Source organism: Macrobrachium nipponense, chromosome 6, assembly GCF_015104395.2.
Source record: "Macrobrachium nipponense isolate FS-2020 chromosome 6, ASM1510439v2, whole genome shotgun sequence".
Classification (NCBI taxonomy): domain Eukaryota; kingdom Metazoa; phylum Arthropoda; class Malacostraca; order Decapoda; family Palaemonidae; genus Macrobrachium; species Macrobrachium nipponense.
This window is the reverse complement of record NC_061108.1, coordinates 69,741,741-69,756,740: the sequence shown is the minus strand read 5'-3', so window position 1 is coordinate 69,756,740 and position 15,000 is coordinate 69,741,741. Positions and strand designations below refer to the sequence as shown.

Genomic DNA, 15,000 nt, shown 5'->3' with positions numbered 1-15,000 from the left:
TGTCCACGAGAAAATTTGTGATATCTTTACCCCAAAAATTTACTTGATAGATGAAGGAGATTCGTTTACTAAAACTTTAAAGAAAAAGTAGGATTTCCAGTTCAGTGAAGGAAAAAAATCATCACGTATCGTTAAGGAAAAAGAATATACATTCACGTATCGACGCATTAACCATAATTAACAAGTAACAAGTAAAAAATGCGCCGAAGTTTCTTCGGTGCAATCGAGTTTTCTGTACAGCCTCTGCAGCATTTAATCAAGGCCACCGAAAATAGATCTCTTTCGGTAGTCTCGGTAGAATGCTGTATGTGCCACGGGTGATGAAACTTTAACCATAGCCATATGGTGGCCTCTCCTATATTGTTGCCAGAAGCACGATCATGTCTAACTTAAGCCTAAAATGTAACAGCAACTACTGAGCCTAGAGGGATGCAATTTGTTGTGTTTGATGATTGGAGGGTGGATGATCAACATAAATAAAATCAAAACTACTGAGGCTAGAGGGTTGCAATTTGGTGTGTTTGATGATTGGAGGGTAGTTGATCAACATACCAATTTGCAGTCCTCTAGCCTCGGTAGCTTTTAAGATCTGAAGGCGGACAGAAAAATGTGGACAGGCAGACAAAGCCACCTCAATAGTTTTCTTTTACAGAAAACTAAAATGGAATGCATCTGTTACCCACAAAGCAATAAAATGAACATTCTGCCACTCTCACACACCTTCCAACATCTATGATTACAACAATGAGGTGAAGAAAGGTCCTTCCTGTAGGGTACCTTACGGGTATTGGTTGAGAGGTCTTGAACAATGGGACATTGGCTCTACCTTAGGTTCTCCTCCATGGATATGGATGGCCTCACCAATGGAAAACTTGATCTACCTTAGGCCCCTCCCTCAGATACCTTCATATAGCCCTAAGAGAAATTCGTGAACATCAGCTATCAAAAAACAGTAGTCAGTGGCAAATGGGTTGCAGCCACACCTAGAGGACTGATCAGTAAGAAGTATACGAAGAAGTTAAAGAACAAATATCCCCAAGTCTGAAGAAGAGCCCTTTAACCTCTCTTTCTCTCTCCTGCACAAGACGCTGCTCGTTTCTGACCAGCCTATCCTTCCCTCCTATAACCGCACTCACCCTAGTGGCGCGTCCAGACATAGAAAAATCTACAGTTCACCTAAGTGCCACAATCCGGTGAGAGCCTAAACTTAAGTACCAATCCGACATAAACTGGGCGAGGCAGGAGAGAAACGGAACAACAGGAGTGACCAACTAGTTCAGAATGATGGAAGAATAAATATTTTATTTTAAAATGTCAAGAGAAATAACCACTGAAATAAAATTAAAAAAATTCTCATAATCGAACGTGTCCAAAGTAACTATGTCCATTTATTTCTGCTCCAAATCCACTCACCTTCTACCTTGTCTAAACTCACTGTGTTCAACTGTCAGTATCTTCCGTAGTGTCAGTATCTTCCCTTTGCCTTTTTACAGTAGAACTTATCCCCCTCGACCATGCCTTGAAAACCTATTCATCCAGATATCCTACAGCAACACTATTCAAACATGCAGTCACAATATCACACTGTGGCTTAGCATGTCACATGCAATTCAGTCAACTTCTAATGGCTTTCAGTAGCTGAATTACCTTATTTTCTTCAGTGAGCCCTAAACATTTACATTTTTGAACATTCCAGTCATTAAATTTTCCTCTCTATTCAACAAATCTTTCAAATAGTCACGTATATATATATATATATATATATATATATATATATATATATATATATATATATAATTAAACGTAAGACAGGGTACACAAACCTGAGGAAGGTCTTACATCACTATGCCATTGCCATGAGATACGTGAAACTAATTGAAATCATCCAAGAATGCAGTAGCTGCAAAGTTAAAGTTCAAGGGCACTTGTGAAATGAGTTCCAGTAAAAGGTTGAGTGTTACAGGGGAATGTTATTTCACCTTTGCTGTCTGCCCCACTCAGAGATTTTATAATGGAAAAAAAGTGGTCGGGAATGGAAGAAAGCTTTAATCTAACAGAACTGGAATATGCAGATGATGCTGTTTTGATTGGCAAACTCCACAAGACTTGCAAAGCTTGTTTGATAAAATGTGTGACATTTCCAGAGGCGCGGTACATAAAATGATTCTAAGAAAGGGCAGAAGTAATGAAGACTGAGTTTACACAATTGTACAACATCACATAAGATGGATGAAGAATTAATCAATTAATCAGGTTGAATATGTCAGATATTTGGCAACAATGACTACCAATACAGTTTCACTGGAGTTCGAATTTAGTTAAAGATTTAAAGAGACAAATTAAACAATGGAAGTTAAATTATAATGAAAAAGTTTGGTACAATCTGAATTCCTATACGAACTGGAATCGTGGTATGACAATGAAAATATTTATCTGATAAATTTTCTCTATTTAAAAATAAAGGTATAATTAGTAATATTAGGAGTGAGATGGCAGGATACAGAAAAGATACGCGTGAAATTACGGATGTTTCATATGAAGAGATAATGATAAAAGATGGGGAGGGCTTGTACGTGTCCTTTGCACAACCCTTGGGGCTGGGAGAATGGTAACATCTAATATCAGCTGGGCTCCTGTAGACACGAGAAGGATTTGAAGACCCATACCTGCTTGGGTAAGAACTATGTGCCACTGGCGTCAGAGGGAGAGATACTTCAGTACATGAGGAGAGAAGATTGAAATTGAATGAAAGCCTTCCCATGACTGATAATAATGTGATAAATAGACAATATAAGTCATCATTAGAAGAGGCTTTTTACAGATACAACTTTGTGCTGATGGTTGCAATGTATTGCTCTTCAGGTTAATGACTGATTGAATGTGACTCAAGTCAACCACTAAGGATCACCGGGTGTCGTATTAACAGGATGCATCTCAAGTAACCCGCTCTTTCACGAAGGCGTTCTGGGTACGATGAAGCTCTGTCACAAAACTTTTGATCGTTGATCGGGTTTTTATCATTGAGAATTGAAAAGGCTGCATTTTTGTCTTGTTTCTTATCATTGATTCAGATGTTTACGCCAGATCAGTTGTGCCTATGGTGATTATTCAACACATTTTGTTTCTTTGGTTTACTGACTCTAGAGAGAGAGAGAGAGAGAGAGAGAGAGAGAGAGAGAGAGAGAGAGAGAGAGGAGAAATAAAAGATATTCCTGGTACGGTGTAAGATTTCGTTTGAATATTTTTTCTGACATTGTATTGTTGGACGACTAATAATCTCGCAGGAACGAAGTCCTATTCGCAGTTATGAGATGTTGCCTTTAAATATGAACTATGATCCATTTTTATCAGACGAAAAACAGAAATATAACTAAAGAAGTTATAGTAGTACGATGGTCCCTAAGGAAATCAAATTGATTTTATTGCTAAGAGTTACAGTCTACACCGATGGATCTCTCTCTCTCTCTCTCTCTCTCTCTCTCTCTCTCTCTCTCTCTTCTTCAAGAAACATCGACGTATGGAATTTTCACCGTTGGCTCTCCTGCACTTGTGTGTTTCCATGTCCGCTTCGGCTTCGGCGTCGCATCCGTGTCCGTACTAAATGGTAGGCTATAGTAGCCTTTGAGATAATGGAATAATAAGCTCAGCATTAAGAATATGCTGTTATTTTAGTTTCATAACTGCGATATTAGCATAATATACACCTTGTACTGCATCTCTTCATTATTTGCCCCCGGGATAGGAACCCAAAACCAGAGGTATTGGTAGTGCATAATGGAATGTTAAGGTCAGGGTTGAGAAATGAAATTTTTAGTGCCACTTTTTCAAGTTTTAGTTTATACTGTAATTAATACTATAATTTTTTTTGCATATTTTCTATGTATCTACATATTTCGTCTCGGGTTTATAAACCCAACAGATATAGAACTTAGTGCTTAATTAAATAAGGTCGCCACTGAAATGTTTTTTCTAGTTTTAGTTTAAAAGGTGTTGTATTATCATAGTGCATACAGTCCTCTCCCTTTCTGCACCATATGCAGCGTTAAGATGAAATTTCGCAGCATTTCTTTAGGTTTTAAATAAATAGTTGCGATATTGCCGCAGACTGCACCTCCTACTGCACATACACACCATTTGTTGCGCAAATAGGTTCTTAGTGAAAAATGGAATATAAGTTTAGCATTGAGATTCAATTCCCGTGTATTTCATTGTGGTAATATTATTATAGTGTTGGTCAAGTTTACACATGGAACTTTTGCCCTATGAAATATTGTACCACAATTGACCTCTATTATCGAATTCCCTTAACTTCAGGAATAACCTACACCCAAAGGGAATTATACAAGATAAGTCTTCCTCCCCTTACCTGAATTTGAACCTTTGCCTTTATGAATTTGGAAGAAGGATGATACGACCATAATTGGTGGTATCTATTGTATGTAGTATATGTTGAAGGCAAATTCAGTGGAGAATTCCATAAACTTATCACCCATAAACAGTGTTGTCTTGTTCTAAACGAGAATACGTGGTATTCACTACCTAGAAAAAAGAGATTTCAGTATCATCAAAAATTACTTAAATAACCAACGGTAATCAAATCTCTTGATGGTCCAGCATCTTGAGGCAGTGGCGGCCTTGCATGGTGCAATGAAGAACGGGGCAATGGTGGTGAGGTAGTTTTTTTTTTTCACCCTGTTAGAGGTTATACTACCAATACCAGTTCAGAGCATCCAGATACAGACTAGACTTTTGTTTATGCTACATTTGATATACAGACAATGTGTTGTAAATACAGACACAGACAGGTAACTTAGTTACATGTGATACTCCCTTAAGGATTGTAATACATCCAACAACATTCTCTGAATTGGAACTATCTTTAATTAGCACCACATGACCTTTATAAACAATGTTATGTATATGAAAATTAGAGTGAACCTCTTCTTTTAGAAGGATTTTGGGCACAGCAAACGGTTAACTTCCTCGATCTTTTGCCACTTAGTCATTTAATGTAATTGGAAAGGCTAAGATGATCTTGACTTACTAAATACACTTCTTTTCAAATGTTGAGGGAGGGATTAATAAGATAGATACAATTCAACCAAAGACTGTTGACCCATCTCCTCCCTACTTAGTTCATTGATAATTCATTACCGAATGCCAAACTATCCTGTGTTAATAACGTTTTCCATGAGCATACTGGTATAACTGGTTAGAGAAACTGGTCTGTTGCTGGTGGATTCTATGGAATCCTTAAACGGAATGATGATGGCAATTTCCAGCTCTCAGCTAGTATTGTCTGTGGGTTTTTTAGCATCTCATGTAATACTCCTCTACCCTACGGGCAGTGACAACTGAAAACAACAACTCTTAATTCTTTAAGGGAAAACTTAGGGGCAGTGACAGCTGAAAACATCTCTAAATTCTTTTAGGGAAAACTTCACATTATCTCACTGTTATTAGAGGTAAGAACTAAAGTTATATGAAATTCAAAAATTTCTCAAAACTAAGTAGAGTAACTTACTTAGCTCGATATGATTAAAAATACTAGCCTACTTTCTCGGCAACTTCAGAGGGATCACCGGACACAGTATCATGAAGTCTTAGAAGTAATTTGTGGCACAGTCATAACTCTCTTAGACTTTGAAAAATAATTTTACTGTTTGGCAAGGGAATGTTTATAAATCCCCTTTCTTTGAGAAAAGCACCGCTTTTGTACGTCATGTAGTATTTTGTAGTGACTATTTCAGAAAATACTACACGCTTTGTGGTGCCACGGAACTGCTTTTCTGTTAAGAGTCCCTTTAAGTTTTCAGCGCAGCATCATAAGCACTTTTCACTGCTGTTTCAATAGGAAAAATTACAAGTTTCAATGAATGAAATGAAAGATTCAGAATCTCTATCCATGATGGCACCCTTTGCTCCAGCGTGCCTCCTCAACCTTCCATTCTGCAAGGTTATTTTCAATGATAAAAGAGAATAATCTTAAGCCTATGGCAGAAAAGCGATTAGCATGAGTGTTATGAAAGATCATTTATCCATAATTGTACAAAATCACCTGGTTCTTGTGAATATATTCATCTATTTTTCCTTCTATTATGGGCACTGAAATTGCCAAGAGGTAGAAATGGACAGGAAAGCTGGGTTATCAAAATCTGAATAGCGCTCATTGAAGCCACGCCTGGGAAGATGGGACAGAGAAAATGGTCATTTCTTTATTTGAAATAACAATAACAAACACAGCTTGCAAATAAGTACTCAAGTTTCAGACAGCATGAGCACACTCTGTAATAGGATTAAGGTAAAAATTTGCACAATTCAGAGCAGGCTTGAAAAAATTATTGCATGCTTTGGTTTCGCGTAAGCACACAATTCCTAGATTATGATCACGAAATATACCCATAAGTCGTCTGGCTTTAACTCTCAGACTTCTGCAGTTCTTTGACAAAATGTCTGCCATGATTTAACATGATTTGCTTCATGCCCTCTACAGGAGGAGATATGATTTGGTGAAACTTTTGGTTTAGCCTCTTAAATTTAAGAGACAAACAAAGGACTTTGTGTTGTTAAGGGTTTTAATATTTTTGGGTGAGGTAAGTCCTACATGCTTCTTATTATTAGGAAATACCAAACATCCCTTCCTTTCCAATTTCCTTTGTAATGAGCCTGCCATGTTCAGGGAAGACTCAGCTGCAGCAGGAGAGCAAGTCTTGGAGACAATTTAGACGCAGCCCAGAAAGAAAACTAGGCTTAGACACCGATTCCTCCTCACCCCAGGTTGAGAGCTTGTTTCCACATATTCACGGCAGATGGGAGGACGAGGTAAGGCCAACTAAGGGATCTTCCAACCTTACATTCAGAGTGGTTTGTTGTACTAAGTTGCCGTGGGCATTAAATTTTTATTCAGGTCACCATCTTGATATCATAATATAAATTTTTCTTCTGTGTTTTTATGAGCATTGCACATTTTCAGGCCCCAATATTTGGATCAAGAAATCAAATACATAAGAAAAATAGGGATAGATTTATGTTATCCTTCCATACATTAGATGTTTGCTGTAATAAAGCCCACAAAATGTTTTATGGACAACGTTGTTTTCACCAATAATAACACACTTAAAGGAATGCCAATAAGAAATAGCCCCAAGGAAAGCAACAACATATTATATAAAATTCCATGTTTGGAATGCCCCTCTTTTTATATCGGCCAATCTAGCAAGGATTGAGAAGGAAGAATTAAACAACATAAGTATTCTGTAAAAACTGGGAAAACATCCAATGCAATATTTATTCATTTAGGTCAAAACAGTCACAGGATAAATTGGACTGACAGTTCAGTAATCATTAGATCAAAAGATATCTTTTCACAAAATCTTTTAGAATCCGCAATTTTACAACTCACTCCCAATTGTAATTTTAACCTTTGCTTGGGCTTGTATTATTTGGACCCTTGTATAAGTCAAATGTTTAAGAATGACCTTAAGGCTAAAATCACTGACTTAATTACATAGTATTTACATTTCTTTGTATCTGTATGGCTGATATGTAATTTATAAAAATTTTCACTTTGGAGGGGAGAACATTTTTTTTTTATATAATTTAGCAAAAGAAGATTCAATGAATCGTATTTATACAACATTTTTTGAGGTCAGTCACCACCCTGTATAATCTTTTAATTGTCTTGCCCCTGCTTCCAAGCAGATGGACTTAATCTCTTGTAAAGTGCCTCAGTGGCGTGGTCGGTATGGTGTACCACCTCGGTGGCCGCGAGTTCGATTATCGGGCATTCGATTGAAGTGTGAGAGATGTGTATTTCTAGTGATAGAAGTTCACTCTCGACGTGGTTCGGAAGTCACGTATAGCCGTTGGTCCTGTTGCTGAGTAACCACTGGTTCCATGCAACGTAAAAACACCATACAAACAAAAACAATCTTTTGTAAACCTCTTAAATTGTACCACTGTTTTGAGTAGGTCTAGTAATTCTCCAGGTGCGTTGGATTTCAGATACATATTTTCCTTCATAATCCCTATCTTTCATTTATGCGAGCTTTCTTTGTAAACTTAATTTCATATTTATATCAGTCTGACTAGTAAAGGACAAGAAGTCAAAAGGCCTTGCAGGGGTACTATATTGCTTCCCTTTCTTTCATGGTTTTTGCTTTATGTATATATTCATCACATTCCAAATTTCCTTGATTCAGTTATGCATCGAATATATATATATTATATATATATATATATATATATATATATATATATATATATATATATATATTATGAGTCCCTTTTTGTTCCTCCATGTAAAATAATAGTAAAAAGCACATGCCTCTGATTTTTTCTTTTTCTCTCACTGATGCATTTCATGGTTCTTTTGTTTCTTTCGCCTATGCTGCCCTCTGTCGCTAGTTGCAGGCATTAAAAGGGGGTGACGCAGGAAAGAAAGTCCTCTTTTTCTCCCAAACCCCATTTTGAGTCATTTCACACCTGATAAACTAACCCCCCTGGCTGTGTGGGCATTCACCTGGCTGCACGATTGAACTCAAGTGGTTGTGGGCCACCACGTGATAAGCCATGCCTATCAACGCCTTGAAGAGGTCGACTTCCTTCACCTACAGGAGAAAGGCAATGTGCGAAAGAGCGGTGGCAATCTATTTATGTTTAATTTTCTTCTATTATCAGTGCTTGTGCGACCCTCCATAGTGATTTATTCATCCCCTCAGCTGTGTTTCCCTTAGAAAGATTCTTCGGTTAAGAGCTCTGGTTCCTTAGAAAGGTGGCTGTATTAAAATCCTTCCCTTTTCAGGACAGTAACGAGTTGAGCAGTAATTCAATCTTTCTTTGCCCTCTGAGGAATCTTACAATTTATGTTAAGCTCATATCCAAACCAACCCCCGCACACGTATTTATATGATGTTTGTATTGCAGGTCTACTGCAAATTCCTGCTGTGAAAGTGGATTTTTCCCTGTCCTTCTGCTCTGTTGAGAATCATCTCACATGTCCTGGAACGTGCTCATTGCTCCCAGCAATTAATCATGTGTGAAGGTCATTAGCATCCTTATTGGCGTCTTGAAATCAATAGAGTAATGTTAAGGTGTAAATACTTTTCCCTGTAAATTGAACTCTCGAAGTATCCATACAATTTTTCCCTTAACTTGTATTTGGCGTTCAGCCCCTCCCTGTATTTGTATTTGTTTAAACTGTATGTGTGTATATATATAAATATGGTTTACGCTGCTGAAGGCTACGGTAACTTGCGGCGAGAATGGTGAAATCTGACATTAATAAATGAGTTCAGGTAAACCATATGAAAAGATTTCGGCTGATGGCATTCTTCAAGGGGGGAAACTAAAATGTAAACACTTAGGCTTCACTTAATTAGTTATATTCATATTAGAAAAACACGCATATCAAAAGAATGGAAGCATAGATAAGACAGGTAAACTGGGTCCCACCATATAATAAGATTTACAAATTGGATAATTCTCTGAAGAATTTCAAAGGGAAGGAATCAAGGAATTCACAGAAGGTACCAGGCAACTCGATTCCATCAACGCTGGATAAGGCACTTACATTACACACTTACTATTAATAAAACAAGATACAGGTCTCACTGTGGTAAATTGCGCTATGAAAAACGAAATAAAGGCGTTAAAGAATAATATGGACATGACTGACATAAGAACCTTCACGGATTCTTCGCCTTCAGGGGTACCAGTGATGGAGGGTAGTGTTATAGGGATTCACTACGAAAGTAGCTGATGTTCTGGATGGCCACGTGGGGGACAGCAAATGGCAGCTCGAGGCAGCAAAGGACTCATTTGTCTTGGACAAGTTACCAACATCTTCTGAGGATGGTTCGTCCTTGAGATACCCTTTTATAACATCGGGATTATGCTTATGCTCATTGTAGATGGCGTTGTATAGCGGCGTGGACCACGTTCTCAATGGGGTCGTGCACGCGGGATGTGAGGTTATCTGGTCCAGGTGTTCAAGATGGCACTGGTCACATGGGTAGGTTACTGCATGCAGGAATCGCTTTCTATTTTGGCCTTCCTCCTCTGCCAGCTTTGCCTACCCCAGGCAGGATGAGCATCTCTGAGGGACATAACCTGAAATCAATTTCTTGGGTAGTCACGGGAAACAAATTATTAGATTACCCAGAAAGGATATGTGAGACTAGTCAATAGAGAGACGAATTTTATCCACAGTTTACCCTTCACAGTTGAGATTAAACAATGAACATGATTTCAAAGATTGCAAAATATTCTTATATTGTATAATACATCTAATCTTGGAGGGTGAATTTGCGTGGAAGAGGTTTTCCTCGTTGAAATATGCGGAATAAAAATGAACACACAAGTCTATTGTATTGCTCTTCTCTCCTACCCCAGCTACGATCCTCAACAACAATAATGTTACAAACCGGTAACTCATTTACTGTTTAGATAGACAGAGTCCCACTGGATATTCTGGGAAAAGCCTATCAGTGCCTTCTCGCTCAGTTCGAGATTTGAATACGGGTCGTCCAGTTGTGAAGCTACACACGCTATTACGAGAGAGAGAGAGAGAGAGAGAGAGAGAGAGAGAGAGAGAGAGAGAGAGAGAGAGAGAGAGAAGTGAAGTCCTTGTGCATTTCAGTTTTAAGAATAGTTATTACAGCAATGTGAAAGAGAGCAGTTTCCACAAACTAGTACCTTAATGGTGGACTTTTTTTTTTTAGTTTCCTGTAAGAGAAATCTATGTAGGTGACTTTGTCTGTCTGTCCACACTCTTTCTGTCCTCCCTCATATCTTAAAAACTACCGAGGCTTAAGGGCTGCAAATTATTATGTTGATCATCCACCCTCCAATCATCAAACATACCAAATTGCAGCCCTCTAGCCTCAGTAGTTTTTATATATATTTTATTTAACGTTAAAGTTAGCCATGATTGTGCGACTAGCAACGCTATAGGACAGACCACCAGCAGGCCGTGGCTGAAAATTTCATGGGTCGCGGCTCATACAGCATTATATCGAGACCACTGAGAGACAGATCTATTTTCGGTGGCCTTGATTATACATACACCCTGTACAGATGCTCGATTGCTCCAAACAAACGTCGGCGCATTTCTTACTCGTTTCTTTTTGTGCTAAATGACGCATAAAGTCGCGTGATAAATTAGCGTGACTTTTATGAAGCAGCTACAGACTATGTCTACATCCTTTTGTTAGTCGGTGAATTTGTCACTAGAACTGGAAGTCTGCTTCCAAGGCCAACGACCTGCCGTACCCTCCGAATCGCTTCCAATCGATGGCAGTCAGATGTCGGTTGAATTCAAATGCTAGAAAAAATATTGCAATTCAACTACACTACACGCAGACTTCACAAGCTAGAGAGAATCTTCAATTTATGCAACATAATCGTTCGTTCTTAATTTCTACAAATGATGCAATCCACAATATATTCCTTTCTTGTAACTTGAAGTGAAATCTATTTTCTCAATGTCTAACTCGATGCATATATTTTGCATAAAAGAGACTAAATAATTTCTAACGAATTATCTTTCTCAACAAAGTTAATAACTAACTAACTATTCTTGAAAGACTTATAAACAAATACAAAATATTACATATTGCAGCACACACAAAATCTTTTAAGCAACATTACGGAGGAAATGTCAGGCTTGGAAATAATAGAATAACACTGGTGAACGTAGTCTGCTCTTCCATTCTTGATATACACACAAAAAAAATTGTAATCCTTGTGTTCATCCTGATATTTATTATCCAGATATCTATAAAATAAATTAAGTAGATATGTTATATACATACGATTCCCTTTGAGGACTGCAATAAACCCGCACCGGATTACCTACCAACGACAGCAGCCTACAAATAAAGCTCTAGCTCTGCATTTCAAAATCCTTCTAAACACGTTCATATTGGCACCCAGCCTTTCAGAGTACAAATCTAACGATCCCTGGCGAAAAAACCGGACTTTTCAAGATGTTAGCAAATTTATACTCAGAAGGAGCTTGAACTGAGTTGTTGCACTACGACTCAGTATCTCTTACGCCGATTGGGACGTATTAAACGTCGAGTCAAAATGTCTCCCGTATGCCGATTGGACGTATCATACGTCGGCTCAAAAAAGTTTTTTTTAAAAATTCGCGGAAAATACTTATAGGCCTACCAGCCGAAAACTTTTGTATCACGCGCCTTGGGGGATGCTGGGAGTTCACGGATCAAGGCGTTGTTTTGTTTACAATCGCTACGCAGGCAAGCAAGCGCGAATTTCTTTCTTATCGCACTAAAAAGTATCAGTGACACATCTCGGAAATTATTTCGTCACTTTGACATAATTATTGCACCATTTTAAATTATCCTTTACATGAAGTATTATATATGAAAATGTGCGCAATTTCATGCACAATACAACTAAAAAATATTCATGATTGTAGCTTTTATCAATTTTGAAATATTTTCATATAAATAACGATAAGTGCAAAAATTTCAACCTTCGGTCAACTTTGACTCTACAGAAATGGTCGAGAACGCAATTGTAAGCTAAAATTCTTATATTATAGTAATATTCAATCATTTGCCTTCATTTTGCAACAAATTGGACGTCTCTAGCACAATATTTCGATTTATGGTGAATTTATGAAAAAACTTTTTCCTTACGTTCGTGCGATAACTCTTCCGATAAATTTTTTCGTGCGATTGTCCTAATGTTTGCACCCTTTTAAATTTGCCGTTACATAAAGTTTTATATATGGAAATGTGCGCAATTTCATGCACAATACAACAAAAGACAACCCATGGTTGTAGCTTTTACAGTTTTGATCAGTTTTGAAATATTTTATATAAATAACGTTAAGTGCAAAAATTTCAACTTTCGGTCAGCTTTGACTCTACCGAAATGGTCGAAAAACGCAATTGTAAGCTAAAACTCTTATATTCTAGTAATATTCAATCATTTACCTTCATTTTGCAACGACTTGGAAGTCTCTAGCACAATATTTTGATTTATGGTGAATTTATGAAAAAAAAAAAATTACGTTCGCGCGGTAACTCTTCCGAAAAAAATCAGAATTTTTTTGTGCGATTGTCGAAATGTTTGCACCATTTAAAATTAGCTGTTTCATAAAGTTTTATATATGAAAATGTGCGCAATTTCATGTAGAATACAACTAAAAATGATTGAAGGTTGTAGCTTTTCTCTTTTTTCGAAATATTTGCATATAAATCACGATAAATAGAAAAAAAAACCACGTTCGGTCAAATTTGACTCTACCGAAATAGTTGAAAAACGCAATTGTAAGCTAAAACTCTTACGGCCTAGTAATATTCCGTCATGTTTCTTCATTTTGAAACAAATTTGAAGTCTCTAAAACAATATTGTGATTTATGGTGAATTTTTGAAAAATATATTTACCTTCACTCCGCGCGCCGATTCGCGGCCGCAAGTCTCCGAAATACGTACATGGCATTATCCTAATATTTGCTCCTTTTCATATTAGCCTTTTTATAGAGTTTCATATATCAAAATGTGCGCAAATTCATGAAGAATACAATAAAAAATAATTGAAGGTTGTAGCTTTTTCCATCTTCGAAATATGTGCATATGAAAAAATATATATATTAAAATTTCGACATTCGGTCAAATTTAACTCGTCCGAAATGGTCGAAATCTGCAATTCTAATCTAACTCTTACAGTATCGTAATATTCAATCATTTGTCTTAATTTTGAAAAAAATTGGAAGTCTCTTAGAACATTATTAGAATTACGGTGTGAATTTTTGAAAAAAAAAATATTTGCTGCGTCCGCGCGTTACGAATTCGTACATCATTTTGTGATAATATTTTTCCGGTGTTACTTTTATTGTTTTACAATGTATTATATATCAAAATGATTGCAATTTAGTGTACAATATAACGCAAAAAAAAGTAACTGGTTAGCTTTGACCGTTTTCTGCACAGCGTGATTGAATACAATTATGTATGAATTTTTTTTTTTCGCTACCATATATCGCATTATTTACATATGATAATGATATTATTTTTCATTTCTGATGGTTGCATTCTAAACTTCAGGCAATGACAAAAAAAGGAGCCAAAAATGAACTCTTAATCTTCAAAAGTACGCGCGCTGTAATTTTTTGAAAAAATTATCCACTTCCGCGCTCACTCCAAACCAGGCCCGGCATACGGGAGACGTTTTGATTTTTAGGGCTCCGGCTTAAGAGGGCTAACTAGTTACGCGATACTTGTCTTTCTTTGAAACTTTCATCGTCCCAATCATTTAATCTCTACATTGTGTTGACCCTCGACTAAATTTCGGAGGTGAACCCCATCAATTGAGTTAGCAAGCTTCATTTCAGATCCCTTGTCTGGTCACACCCTAAAGGAAACTGAATTCAAGGAGAGGTGGTGGGGGATGACAGGCCACTTGCGTCATTTCATATAGTAATATGCGTGTGTACAGAGAGAGAGAGAGAGAGAGAGGAGAGAGAGGAGAGAGAGAGGAGAGAGAGAGGGAGAGAGAGAGAGAGAGAGAGAGAGAGAGAGAGAGAGAGAGAGAGAGAGAGTACTTATTTTAAGAATACTGTCAGCATCTTTACCACTACTTTGGAAATCTACGATATGGAAAACGTGAAATAAAGTTATCATTATTTAAAATACGACGCACTGACCTGAAAATTGGTAATAGTCGTCTAATACAAAACGAAAGATCTTACTAGAAACAAACGAACATAACATGCAAATAATTCTATTAATAGTTTACCTTGTACATATAGATTTTCGTTTTGAAATGAGATTATGACATCGTCCTTTGGTGGAAAAATGTAATTTCAAGAGACCTTTCTTCATCGTCAGCCCAGTCAGGTTCAGTTTAATTATATCTTGAGAACTTCGAAATAAGAGTTTAAACAAATCATGATATCAGCTGTGTCTCCGATATCTTGCACACATAAAATGACAGTCATAATGGTAGTGTTTTTTTTTTCTCTAGAT

General features: G+C 37.1%; 1 protein-coding gene across 1 annotated transcript in view; it reads left to right on the top strand.

Moving 5' to 3' along the window:
* LOC135216711 (uncharacterized) overlaps positions 1-15,000 on the top strand; it is a 153,124-nt gene that overhangs the window by 35,800 nt on the left and 102,324 nt on the right. The gene's annotated exons all lie outside the window — the stretch shown is intronic.